Raw genomic sequence first — 13,651 nt, 5'->3', positions numbered from 1 at the left:
CATTACAGAAGTCATGTTGCTTGTTAAAACCTATTTGAAAATACAAATATTGAAAGAGAAAATAAATCACTGTGTGTCTTTCCAACCTAGCATAACCACAGTTAACATCTGGTGTACTTCCTTTTAGTTTTTGCTTTAAAAAATATATATATGCCGATTTTAATATAGTTTAAATCATATTGTATATGGAATTTTCCCCTTGTTCTTTTTTTTAAGATAACATTACAATATTGCAAACAATTTCCAGATGACTACATTATGAATACTATCTTTTTTTCCCCATCCTTTTTCCACTGTGGTAAAAATACCCATAACATAAAAGTTGCCATCATAACCATCTTTAAGTGTACAGGTCAGTGGTATTAAATACATTCATAACGTTGCACTAGCATCACCACCATTCATCTCCAGAACTTTTTTCATCTTGTAGAACTGAAATTCTACCCGCTTTAAACAATAACTCCCACTCCCTTCATCCCCTCAGCCTGTGGCAGCCACCTGTCTACTTTCTGTCTCTTTGTGTCTCTGTGACCACTCTAAGTATTTCACTTCATATAAGTAGAATTACATAGTATTTGCTTTTTTGTGACTGGCTTATTTCACTTAGCATAATGTCTTGAAGGTTCATCCATCTTCCATCTATGTATAGACCACATTTGCTTATCCATTTGTCCATCAGTGGACACTTGGGTTTTAGCTGTTCTGAATAATGCTGCTATGAACATTGGTGTACAAATATTTTGAGTCCCTGCTTTCAATTCTTTTGGGTATATACTCAGAAGTGAAATTGCTAGATCATATGGTAATTCTGCTTTTAATTTTTTGAGGAACTGCCATACTGTTTTCCACAGAGCCTGTACCATTTTACATTCCCACTGACAGTGCATAAAGGTTCCAATTTCTCCACATCCTTGCCAGTACTTGTTATTTTCTGCCTTTTTTTAAAAAAATAGTAGTCATCCTAAGGAGTGTGAGGTATTATGAATACTAGCTTGACTGCCACATAATATTTCATGGAGGGAGAAGCTATAGCTTACTTAATTATCCTTCTGATAGATATTTCAATTGTTTCCAGTTATAAACAATGAAACTTCAACATCTTGATTGTTGTGGGCTGAACTGTGTCCATCCCCCACCCCTCGAATTCATATATTGAAATCCTAAATGCCCAGCATCTCAGAATGTGACTTCATTTGGAGATAGGGTTTAAAGAGGTAATTAAGTTAAAATGAGGTCATTAGGGTGGGCACTGATTTGGTACGGCTGGTGTCCTTATAAGAAGAGGAAATCTGGACACAGGTACAGAGGGAAGACCATGTGAAGATGCAGAGAAAAGGTGGTCGTCTGCAAGCCAAGAAGAGAGGCCTCAGAAGAAACCACCTGCCGATGCCCTGCTCCCGGACTTCTAGCCTTCAGAATTGTGAGAAAATAAATTTCTGTTGTTTAAGCCACCCAGTCTGTGGTACTTTGTTATGGCAGCCCCAGCAGACAAATACTTGATGCTAGGACCTTTCCAAAAACATCAAAGAGAGGAAAATACTAACGGCATCCTCTGTCTCTCTTCCTAGTCCCTTCCTCTGTCCTCCCAAGCACACTGCAACCCTTTTAGTCATTTCTGGACAGTCAGGATCCACACTCAAGTCCCACACAGACCTCGAGAAACTCACACTTATGAAACCAGATTTGGCTTTGAATTCCGCTCCTTTTACTTATGACCCAATCCTTTATTTGCTCCACAAAAGACACATCTTTAGTGCAGGTGCTGTCCTAAACCAATCAGCCATTCACTTGCAGACTGTACCTGGTTTGGCCAGGCGAGTAGCCTGGTCTCCTCATTCACTTTGTGCCCAAAGTTGGCAGTAAAAATACAATCCAACCACATGGTTGTGGGTGGACAGAACTGTTAGCCAGAGGGCTCCGTGCTTGGAGCAATTTCAGCGTGTGTGTGTGTGTGTGTGCGCGTGTGTGTGTGTGCGCGCGTGTGTGTGTGTGCGTGTGCGTGTGTGTGTGTGTGGTGCGAAGGACCAAGCACTGTTCACTGGAGCTCAAAGGCTCAGAAATGAGCTTGGGGGCCTGAGCTAAGCCAGCTGAGAAAAAGAACCATCGGCTATTCATTCTTCACTCCTCCCAGATGACAGTCTCCAATGGAAGGGAAGACACTGGGCAAAGCAATAAAACCAGGTTTAAAATGGTGCCTCCAGACAAATCAAATCTATTTTTCTAGATGCTATCAAATATAATAGGGGGAAAAGCAAAGTTAAGGTAAGAATGGAAGAAGGGGTAGGCAAGCCAGACACAAACCTCCAAGGGACTGGTCTAGCTTAAAAATCCCTTCTGGAGTCAGGGCCCCTTGTGTTGCTAAGCAACCGAGCCTGAGCAAACAGGCTCCTGGGGCCTTCCCCTTCTGGTCCCCATTTCTGTAGTCAGTTACTGGGAGGGAAATGGCCTTGCACGGTGACTGTTCCTCCAGCAAGGAGCTGTCCTCTCTCTCCCAGGAACCAGGCCTAGGGGAGTAGGGGATGCTAGTTTGGAGAGGGGGTGCCCTCACCAGACCCCTCCCCGGCCAGGCAGGATTGATGAGTCCCCAAGGCACCTGCTGAGGCCAAACACACCATAGCCAGCTGCCTCCCGTGCACCCCTCAAGCGAAACCACCAGAAGATCAACTGGTTTGTTTCTACACAGAGCCGTCACATTCGAGCATATGGCATCGCAGACTCCGACCCGGGGCCTCGAAGAGGATTCCACTGCCTGGGGTGCGGGTGGGTGGTGGGTGAAGCCTGCTGGGTATCGTGCAGGTAAACATGACATCCGTTTCACACCCACTGCCATATTTTCTAAGATGTTTGCCAAGTCCTTATTTTGAGCTGAAAGTGCCTAACGGTAAGAAAAACAGCCCCCCTTCTGTGTTGGCCATGTTTGGGTACTGAAACTCAGATCCCCTTAGGAAATAAATATTTTGAATTAAAAACAAGTATTTTCAACGCCCCTCCTTTCCACAGTGCGTAATTGGGTCCCTCTTCTCCTTCCTACTTTTGGATGTTTTCTGATGCTGCCCTCCTAATATTCGCTCCACCCTGATGAGTGAGGAGGGGGCTTTGTGTATGTTTTTTGGGGCAACCATTGTCGTAAAGAATAGAGCTCTTTCCTCTATGGTCCAGTGTACAATGGGCCTCACAAAGACCTCCTGAATAGATACAGCGTCGGAGCGCAAGAAAAATTCTATTAACACTTTACAAAATAGAACGTCTAAGAAGTAGCTAGAGAGGAAAGAGAAAGGGGACAAAAAATCAATATGGATAAGTCCTGGTGCTTGGGGGAAGAAAACTTTTCAGTGATTGCAAAACACTTATTAATTCAGAGAAGCCATCAATGCGATGGAAATCTGGCAGAACAGCAAGAGCTGAGACTGGAAGAATCCGAATATACAAAGACTGAATAGAATGAAAAACACGGCCTCACATACGGGGCTGTTTCTCACGGTTCTATGTGAATCAAACAGAAGAGGCTTGTGTGAGCCTCCATCACAGGGCTGTGAGGGATACGGGCAAGGTAGCTGGTATTCAGCCCCGGAGAGAGCAAACTGATAACTCTGTCCGTCTCACACACACACACACACACACACACACACACACACACGTAGATTAGTTGGCTGTGCCGAGTGCAGCCTGCAGGCCAGGCCTCGTTCACGGAGCTAAAAAGAACACAAAAGAGTTAGGGGGCTGGACACAGGCGTTTCTCTGACTTCGGGGAGAAAACACCACTAACCCTGGTGAAATGCTGCTTCAAAGGCTACCACCCTCCTCTTCATGATCAGCGCTGGTATTTATTTTGTGTTGACAGTGCCCTCACCAGCCATACAGATTTCTTTGTACCAGAAGTGGGGGCCCACAGGCCTAGTGGTCCTGGGGGGTCCCCAGAGCGAGGGGGCAAGAAGGGGAGGAGGTGTCTGAACCTGAGCACACTTTGTCCCACGTCTTGGCACCTGCCCGGTCTGTCTGGGGAGAAGGAGCTTGTTCCATCCTTGAGATCTGCCTTCTAATAAAGTTAGGTATAAAAGTTAGGTGTAAAGGCAGGTATAAAACGCAGCCCTGGCATTCTCAGTGGTGTACCCTTGCAAAGCAGGGCAAGTGACTTTGAGCTGGTTGGAGATGCCGCCGTTGGTGTCCAACACCAGGAGGTCCTGAACCTGTAATCCTGACTATTGCAAGGCTCAGACTACATCGTGATCTCCTCAGAGGTGCCCCATGCACGCCCCGCGTCTGAGAGTCAGTAGTGGGAGCCACACTGTTAGTTTGCACGGCCCACGGGGGTTAGGCAGGGGGTCTCAAGCCTCCTCCCTGTCAGAATCACTTGGAGCACTTGTTAAAACACAGATCCCCTGGGCCTCAGCCCCAGGGTGTCTGATTCAGGAAGCAGCGCCTGCATTTCTAACAAGCTCCTGGGCGATGCTGATGCAGCTGCTGGCCTATGGACCCTACTTTCCATGTGCTGCTCTAAGGGGGCAGAAACAAGAACAAACGTTAAAGACACTGGACAGAGCTGCTTCTCCCTCTTTACATACATTCAGTGCTCAATACATGAACCAAATTTCCCTTCCAGAGGCAACGGAGACACGTCAGGGTGATAACAGTTCTCCCCCGCTTTGTTCCCTGACTCTCAGCCATTTATACTCCAAGATCCTGAAAATGACAACAGCAGAACCCATGACAGAAAAGATGACAAGAAGAGGGACTTCTTAGTGGCAACCAAGCTGTCCCTGCACCCAATGTGGGGAAAATTCAGATTCTACTAGGATGACAGAAACATCCCTTCCAACAAACTCCAGCTAATGGCTACATCATTCAGTCAGCTCAGTTGTGATTAGAAAATCTAATCAATTAACTTTACTTTTATGTGACATGTATTTATTAAGTATGCACTATTTGCAAAGTATCAGCCTAAGTTCCAAATAAGAGGCAAATTATATAGGTCCATAGTATATGGATTGCATTAATGACCCCATACCCTTTACCCTGTAATTTTGCAGTTCCTCTCAAAAAAGGCAGTCTATCTCCCCACCTTTGTATCTGGACTTGACTTGTTATGGTCAATAAAAAAGGTGGAGAGAATGGTGTGCCTGTTTTGGGCCCAGCCTCATGAGGGTCTGTGTGTTTCGGCTTGTTCTCCCTTGCACCTCTGCCGTCACCATGAGAAGGGCATGGCCAGGCTGGCCTGCCGGAGGATGAGAAACACGCAGAGCAGTGCCAAGTCCCCTCAGTTGCCCCACCTGAGGCCAGCCTAGATGGGCGAACAGCTGGTCAACCCCAAAACATGCAAGTGAACCCAGCCAAGATCAGCAGAACCGCTCCCAGTGGACTTTAGACTGCAGACTCGTGAAATAAACAGCTATCGTCTGCCACTGAGGTTTTGTGGTTGTTTGTTACATGGCATTCTTGTGGAAACAGGTGACTCATACATGGTCCCTGCTCTCAAAAAAAAAAAAAAAAAAAAGCTTTTAGTCTATAAGCAGATACACAGTCTCAAATAATACTAGACAGTGAAGAAAGGCAAGAAAATGGGTGGAAGGAGGTAAAAGGCGGAATGTCAGCTGAGTATTAAACTATCGATTCCACCTTCCGAGTGGAATACAGGTATTAGGATGTGAAGGGACCGTCTCTAAATCTCACCTCAGCAGCGAGGTTGGAGACCGAGATCCTGGAAGTGCCAAGAGAAATTGGCAACATGTTCCGCCCTAAATGAGCACCAGGAAAATCTGCAATCGTTAGCACTCAAGTCAGTGGGTGATGCCTCTCTAATCCTAATTCATTTAATGAATGAGCGAACCCTCTTTATAATGAGTCTAAAGATTTACTGTGAGCCAGACATTCTTGCTGGGTGATCGTAGAAGTAGGCAGAAGATGTTGACCATATCCAGAGGTGAGACTTTAGCCATCTCAGCTCACGTACTAGCTGAAGAGGAAAACTTTCAAGTCACAGAGCAAAGAATCTGCTCGAAAGAGAGGTCAGAAATTCTCCTTGTCAGGTTGGTTGGCCAAAGTTTGGGACCCTAGAGTGTGCCCTCTGACCACTGCCGTTTCTGCCAGAGGTTTTGGCTCCCCAAGTACATAGCAAGTAGGTGAAGCTGATTTGGAGATGGCAGAAAACTTGTTCCCAGGAAATGGTAAAAGGGAAAAGAGTTGCTGGTAATAACTAAGGAGGTGCTGGGACACAGCTGAGCATGGCAGACAGCGTGGCACAAAGCATGGGCAGGATCCAGGTTCCAATCCCAGCTCCATGAGGAGCTCACTGAGGGGAAGTCACCTCCTTTCTTGGTCCTTAGTTTCTCATCTGTGAATGGAGGGAAGGAACTGTATGGGATGGTCACCTACGATCCATCCGTAGAGATTCTGCCTAGAATGCTGAAACGGACCACAGAACCTGCTGGGACCCCATCCAGGAACATCAGATTCACCGCTGGTCCTTCACAAATTCTCTGTGACTGAGGATATTCCAGAGCTTTGCTGTGGCTGGCCAACACACCCTCAGAAATGTCCTAACCCTCTTGGGATACAAATACACACACCCCCACACACCACAGGTATGAAGAACAAAGCAGGAAATGGCACTTCAAATGATCCTTAAATTATCTGGTCAGACACAAGGAGGGAGAGGAAAAGGAAAGGAAGAAACGCAGCTCTTCAAACTCCCCCAGAACAAATGCCTTTCAATTTCACTTCCTGCTCCCACTCAAATACTTCAAGCGTTAGTTTAAATAAACGCCCATAAATGCGATACCGTGACACTACAGTGCGCGGGGTTTAACAGGCCTGCTGATGCTCTATAAACTCAAGGCACTAAAGTCGTAAGAGTGGAGTGAGTCTCGTATACGAGGCAGGACTGCCCAGAACAGAGAAGCCTGGGATCCCTGCTGGAGACGGCGGCTGCCTTATTCCGGGGATTGTTTCTGCACATAGGACGGCACTGCCCTCCGCTCCTCCTCCAACCAGCCTGCACAAAACCAAAATCCACTCCTGCCCTACAGCTTGGTAAGGGCGTCTAGTTTATTGAAATGAAACTTCTCAGCATGCTTCAGCCTTGCAAAGGGTAAGGACAGTCTATCTTTAATCACTGCCCAGAAGGAAGAATGGAGGAGAAAAGGGAGCAGGCAGGAAAATCCCATTAGTTCACGCTGAAATCTAGATCAGTAGTTTTCAACCTTGACTGCTCACCAGAATCACCTGAGGAACTTAAAAAAAAAACAAAATCCCTGCTGCCGAGGCCACACGCTGACCAGTGAAATCAGCACTCAGGAGCGGGTGGGGATGGCAGAGGAGTGTTTAAAGCTCCCCCAGGGATTCCAGGGTGCAGCCAAGGCTGAGAACCACTGATCTAAATGGCTAAATCCAGCTGAGCTGAGCCTTAATCGCAGTGTATGTGTGTGGAGATGGGCCCTAAATAAAAGGGGCTTTACCTGGATCTTCAGCTGCCTGAAGACTGGCTGTTTGTCCCCTGCCAGATCCGCGGACCCTTTGCCACAGGTGGCTTTTGGGGGCGTCTCCTCACCTTGTCTTGGTCTTAGGAAAAGAGAGCCAAAGTTCTGTTCTGGAAGGAGCTGAGAAGGGCCAAAAACTGAACACAGGACTTGAAGAAACCTAAAGAAATCACTGGGGTTTTTTTCATGACCATCAATATTTTCACATGTATTACTGCTTCGGTCCTCACACAACCCCAGAAGACAGGGATTATTACAAATTCTCTGAGCCGCAGTTTCCTCCCTCGTGGTTCTGGAGATGGCGGGGACTGGGCCCCCAGGACTCAGCGGCTGGTCTTCTGAGTCCAAATCTCAGCCGGCCAGCCCCGCCTGCCTGCCGGGGCTCAGGTTCTGATACGCCTGGCTGCAGGCACCCGAGCCCCTCAGCGCCCCAGCTCTGTGCACTTACTCCTGGAAGGCTGCGGCAACAGAGGCGCGGTCTGAGTGGTTTTGCAGCTGCTGCCACTAGGCACTTCTTCCTTCATTCCAAGTCTCAAAAATTTCTAGTCTGCATCCACCTGAAAGCTTGTCTATTTTAACTCACGCCCATGCCTTAATTAAGTAACAAGACAGACAGTCTGCTTAGTTTCTCTTTTTTGGGTTGTAAAATAGACATAAAATTTGCCGTTTTAACCACTTTTTGATAAACAATTCAGTGGCATTAAGTACATTTCCTAAACTCTTCATAGAAGGCTCCTAAGTCTAACTGTGGCCAGAATGTTCAATCCCCATTTGGCAAGACTCGTCTTTACTGGCCCTATTTTTTCTACTCTTTACTGGCCCTATTTTTTTACTCTTTTTTAATTCTTGTGGGGTCATTCCATTTTCCCATTTAACTTAAACAAAACAAAACAGAAACGCAAACCCTGGTGTTCATCAGATAGCAGTTGTGAATTTATAAAATAGATACTTGCCAAAGGGTGTGGGATCTCCAAACGACTCTATTCTGGAGATTCAGATATTTTACTTACATAAAGGCAGGCAAAACCTCCTGCTCAGGGATTCTCATTCCCCACGTAAATATCAGGCTCTGGGCTATGAAATGTCTGTTCCCCCCGAAATAATGATTACTGTAATAGCTACCATTTACTGGAGCTTCATAGGCAATTTGCAAAGCTCATTTAATTATCACAATAGCTCTGAGGTAGATATTATCACACCCATTATATAGGTAAGGAAATTGTGGCTCATTGCGATTAAGTGACTTGCCTAGGATCACACGTGCAGCAAATGATGGAGCCGGGATTTAAGACCAGATGCATCCCTACCTCTTTCTACTGGTCTCCCTTAACTGGGTTCTATTTTTTGAATCCCTGGGGCTCAGCGCAGCTCTGTTGTCTCCTGAGTGAACCGACAAACACTGCCTTAAAACTCTCCCAAAAAGTTAAGAGAGGTGATGAGGTAGCCAAGGAGATAGCTGTACATCACCTCCAGCAGGCTCAGGAGAGGAGGGAATGGTCAGAGAGAGAAGCAAAGAGAAAAGGAGGCTGAGGGGTCTCTTCCTTCTGGATGGGCAAACTCAAAAAGCCTAGAGCTCACTTGTCCGCTCTTTGGTCACCGAGAAAGCTGGTGGCAGGGCTGGAACTGGCAGAGGGGTCCCAGAACTCAGTCCAGGGCTCAGACCACCAGAATCCGTGCTGCACACGAGCCCTAAGAATGCTGAGTGAGCATGCCCCCCAGAGTTGTTAGGAAGCCTTCAGGTGGTGGGTGGTGAGTGCCTGACACACAGGATACTCTCATCATAACATTTATTGCAAGTCACTGCCCCAGCCCTGGCAATCCCCGCATGTGTGCACCTACACACACGCCTGTGCACACGTACACACATAACCCACGCAGTTAAGTGGGGGGAACTGCACCCAACACCGTGCAACTTCCCGCTGCCAATGGGTCACATCCAGGGACAGCCACTAATGAAACCAGCACGTCCCTGGGGGAGCAGTCCCGGGGGCACCATCTCAAAACCGAGCAAGGGAAGCAAGAGTCTGCCTGTACAGCCTCGGGTGGAGTTGGGGGCCCTGGCTGTGCGGGCAAAGCCCAGGCCCGGCGTTACCCCAGAGGGCGGGGCAAGAGGCTCTCTCTGGGGACACCCCAGCCGGGATGAGACAGAAGGCTGCGAAGGAAGGGAGGCGGTGGGAAAGGGACACAGACAGAGGCCGGGCACAAGCTGCTGGAGGAGAAGCAGTTGGTTCCGACAGGCTTGACAGCTGTCACGTGGAAATGGCATCTGGTCTCACGGCCTCTCGTGCGAGGCGCCTTTGCGTGGCGGCTGCTGGGCTCTGGAAATCCCCGGCCCGTGTGCAACACCGGTTGTGAACGCGTGCGTGCATGCAGGCACGCGAGTGTGTGCCGTGGGTGCGCGAGGGGCAGGCAGGCTTCCTAATGTGCCTCCCCCCACCCCAGCCTCTCCCCATCAGGCCTCCCCCTACCGCGAAAAAGGCCCAAACCTGCCAGCTCCGGAGGAGACAGGCAAATCATTAGTGGAGCACTGATGTGCCGTAACACTCTCTTGCATTCCCATTAAACAAATACTAAACTGCTAATTGCCAAAATAGATCTCCAAGACTCTGACCAAACAGGGGAAGGGTTTATAATTACCAAGTGTGAAAATGCACAGCCTGTAAATAACCACCTCATCTGTCCTCATATGGGCTGATATTGATGGGCATGAAATAAACATCAGGACCAAATGGAAAAATCATCCACATCTCCTGTGGCCAATGCAATCTCGAACGATGACAAGCATAGCTGCAGCCATACGCTCGGGCAGGGACCGGGGAGGGACAGGGGAGAACGGAGTTTTGCAGGCTTGGAGAGTCTAGGCTCCCAGCCTGATTTCAGTCCCTCGGGCTATTTGCATTTTCCTGCAGCCTGGAGGATAGGGAGGGTAAACGGTGTGGCTTGATGATGCGATGGAGGGCTTGCCTGCACCTTGGAAAGGCCAGGGCCGTGGACCCTCTGGGACAGGCCTTCAGGCACGTTCTATCCTGCCCCCTTTAACAGACTGGCTGACGAGGATGGAGAAGGAGGCAGAGGGAGAGTTTTGCCAAGGTGACACATTTATTCATTAACCCATACGTATCAAGGCTCTCCTGTCTGGCCGACACAAAGAGTTGGTTGCAGAGCATGGATGAAGAGAATTTGGGTTTAAAATGACCTTTGGCCTTTCTGACACCCCCATGCCATGGTGCCTGCCTACCACTCCGTCACTGGGATGGGAGGTAGATGGGTCTATCAGATTCCAAAGCCCCCCCTCTCTCCTGGATTGCACCTGAGGAGGGGGAGGTGATCTGCCAGAGGTCATAGGAACGGTCCCCCTTCGCTCTCCACCAGCCTGTGACTCTGAGGGATTCAGCGGGGCTTGTAATGAATGCCTGAAGCCGAAGACGGAGGTTCCATTTATCTCGGAATCAATCCTCAGGAATTAGAGGTGACCCAGAGGTCACCTCTCCCCTTCCCCCCTGGTACAGGAATCCCTTCTCCAAGGCTCCTTTGAACCCCTTCTGGAGCTTCAAAGACTCAGAGCATCTCTGGCCCATCCCTCAGTCGAATTCAGGAGCAGCAGCGCTTAGATGCCTGAAATAACAGCTTCCTCTGATCTGAAGCCCAGTTTTGGCACACGGCAGAATCCTGCAAACTGCACGGCATCAGGCATCTGAATCAGGGCACCAAGCACCACCCACCCCAAAACTTCTTAATGGGGCTTAATGGCATCTCAGGAAGCTCCTGCTCCTTCCCCTTCTGGCCACGTGAGGGCCAGTCTCCTCGGCGCCCTGGTCCCTGAAGTCACCCCCTAAAGTCCTGGGTCAAACGCTCCATCAAATATCAGCAGAAGGAAGGAAGTTCTAAAACAACAGACGATTTTTTTAAAGGAATTCTACATTGCTACTTTTAAATTCCCAAAGTGTCTTCAAATAATGGCTAATAGAAACAGAATGCTGCTGGGAACAAAGTTCACTTGCGGCAACAGAGGCTAAAGGACTCTGTCACTCAGCAAAGTTACTTCTTGTTCAGAAAGGATCATGAATATCTGAGCTGGAAAGGACCAAAAAGATATGCGTCCAGGCCAGTCGTTCTGCAGAGGAGCAAACTGGCTCTGAGCAATGCCGGGCAAACTGAGCCCTGGGGTCAAGGGAGCCTGCTGGGCGTCAGGAGTCCTGGGTTCAAATCCCAATCCACCACGTCCACCTCCACACCATCAGGGGCAGGGCTTCTGGCGGCTCAGTCTCCTTGTGCGTAAAAGGGGTGATGATCACTGGGAGCCTTCACCCCAGCCTTGGGAAGCAGAAAGTAATGACATAACACACAGGAAAGCGCTCGGGTCGGTGGTAAATGACTGCCCCTTGCTATCTCCAGTACTTGGCACACACAGTTTCTTGACGAGGATCTGAGGGCTGGATAACGGAGGAACGGACTTCGTGTCCATGACCGCAAATTCCAATTTAGTGAACTCAGTGTGGATGAGCGAGGGTCACCCTCATAAGGGTCCCTTGCTGTGCTCCCTTGCTGTGCTGTAATGAGTCGGACGCAAATAAACCATCTTTTAGAGAGCAAGGGGAATGGCAGAGCCAACTGTGGCACATCCGACAGTAGAATATTCCCCGGAATAAAAAGAAATAAACCACTGGTACTCAACGTGGATGGATCTCGAGGGAATTACGCTGACTTCTCAATCTCAAAGGCCGTATGATTCCATTTCCGTAACATTCTCAAAATGACAAAATTATAGTGATGGAGAAGAGATGAGTCATTGCCGGGGGTCAGGGGCGGGGGAAGGAACAAACCATTACGTGAGGAATTTCTTTGTGGTGATGCAACACTTCTGCACCCCGATTGTGGTCATGGTCATTCGAATCTACACGTGATAAAATGTCAAAGAACAGCGTGTGTGTGCGTGCACGTGTGCACACACACACACACACACACAAAACCGATGATGTACCAGCATCAATTTCCTGGTTTTAACAGTGTGCTATGGTTATGGGAGATATTATCATCGTGGGAAGCTTGGTGAAGGGTACACAAGAGTTCTTTGTACTATTTTTACAACTTTTTGTGAGTCCTACACTATTAAAAAATAAACATTTAAAATAATAATTTTTGAAAACCACAAGGGGGCTCATTATATCAAGAAACTCAGTGGCAGATCAGTTTATAATGCAAATAAGTATGCCCTAATTTCTCTTGACTTGGATAGCGTGGGCACAAAGAAGGTACACCTATAGTAGAAAGAGCTAGCCCCTACCTGTGTCCCCAGTTTGGCACTGGCCTTTACTACTCTGAACTAGTATTGTGTCACATGAGTATCTGTTTTGGTAGTCCCCACTGCCTCTGTCTCACCATCTACCCTGGTCCTCAGGAAACTTCATACACAGCTCTGCAAATCCACAGCACCTGCTAAAGTAACTAATACAAAAATGACTGCACACAGTAAGTGCTTGCTGATTGAGTTTCAGAAAGATTTTTGCAGGATAAAGAAAAAACAATTCAGATACAGAAGAGCCTCAAATCCAGTGGTTTCCATTTTTTCTTTTTGCAGCTATCAAGGCCCTCTCTTTCATTTAGGTTTTGAAAACAGATCTTATATCTTTTGAGATATTTCATACACCAAATTGTACTTATTACTACTTATGAGATTCAGAAATGTATTTATCAACACTTGTCATAATTGTCAGTTGGGGCTTTTGGCAGCATGGGGTGACCAGGGGCAGAGTGAGTTGGGTATTCTCCAAAAGCAAGCACACTTGACATTTTAGTTGGTCCTCATGCCGTCTGGGGTGGGGTAACCATAAGGCCTGACAGGTTTTTTGATGTAATGAAGTCAACCTGAAGACCCACCCTCTTTCTCTTGACCCCGAGGTTGGACCCCTCTGGCCTGCTCAGAGGTCTGGCCTGATCTCTGAGTCAAGATCTGACCATGACTCAGATCTTTGCAAATGAGTATTGACAGAATAACCAACCTCCCACTTAATCCCCGAGCCACACAAATCCCTAAAGGGGAAAATAGAAAAGGAGAGGGAAAAAGCCTCATCTACCCTTAAAAAAAAAAAGTACCAATTCAAGCTGCTTCAAGACCCAACAAGCATGTTTTTCCTTTCATTTATTTCTCCATCAACACTCTGAAGGATAAAGATCTTTCT

The 13,651-nt window shown here is 47.7% G+C and overlaps 1 protein-coding gene across 8 annotated transcripts in view; it reads right to left on the bottom strand.

The window, feature by feature from the left end:
- MSI2 (musashi RNA binding protein 2) overlaps positions 1-13,651 on the bottom strand; it is a 393,325-nt gene that overhangs the window by 140,669 nt on the left and 239,005 nt on the right. The window lies entirely within an intron of this gene.

The sequence above is a fragment of the Balaenoptera ricei genome, chromosome 20, assembly GCF_028023285.1.
Source record: "Balaenoptera ricei isolate mBalRic1 chromosome 20, mBalRic1.hap2, whole genome shotgun sequence".
NCBI classification, from domain to species: Eukaryota; Metazoa; Chordata; class Mammalia; order Artiodactyla; family Balaenopteridae; genus Balaenoptera; species Balaenoptera ricei.
This window is presented reverse-complemented; position numbering and strand designations above follow the sequence as displayed.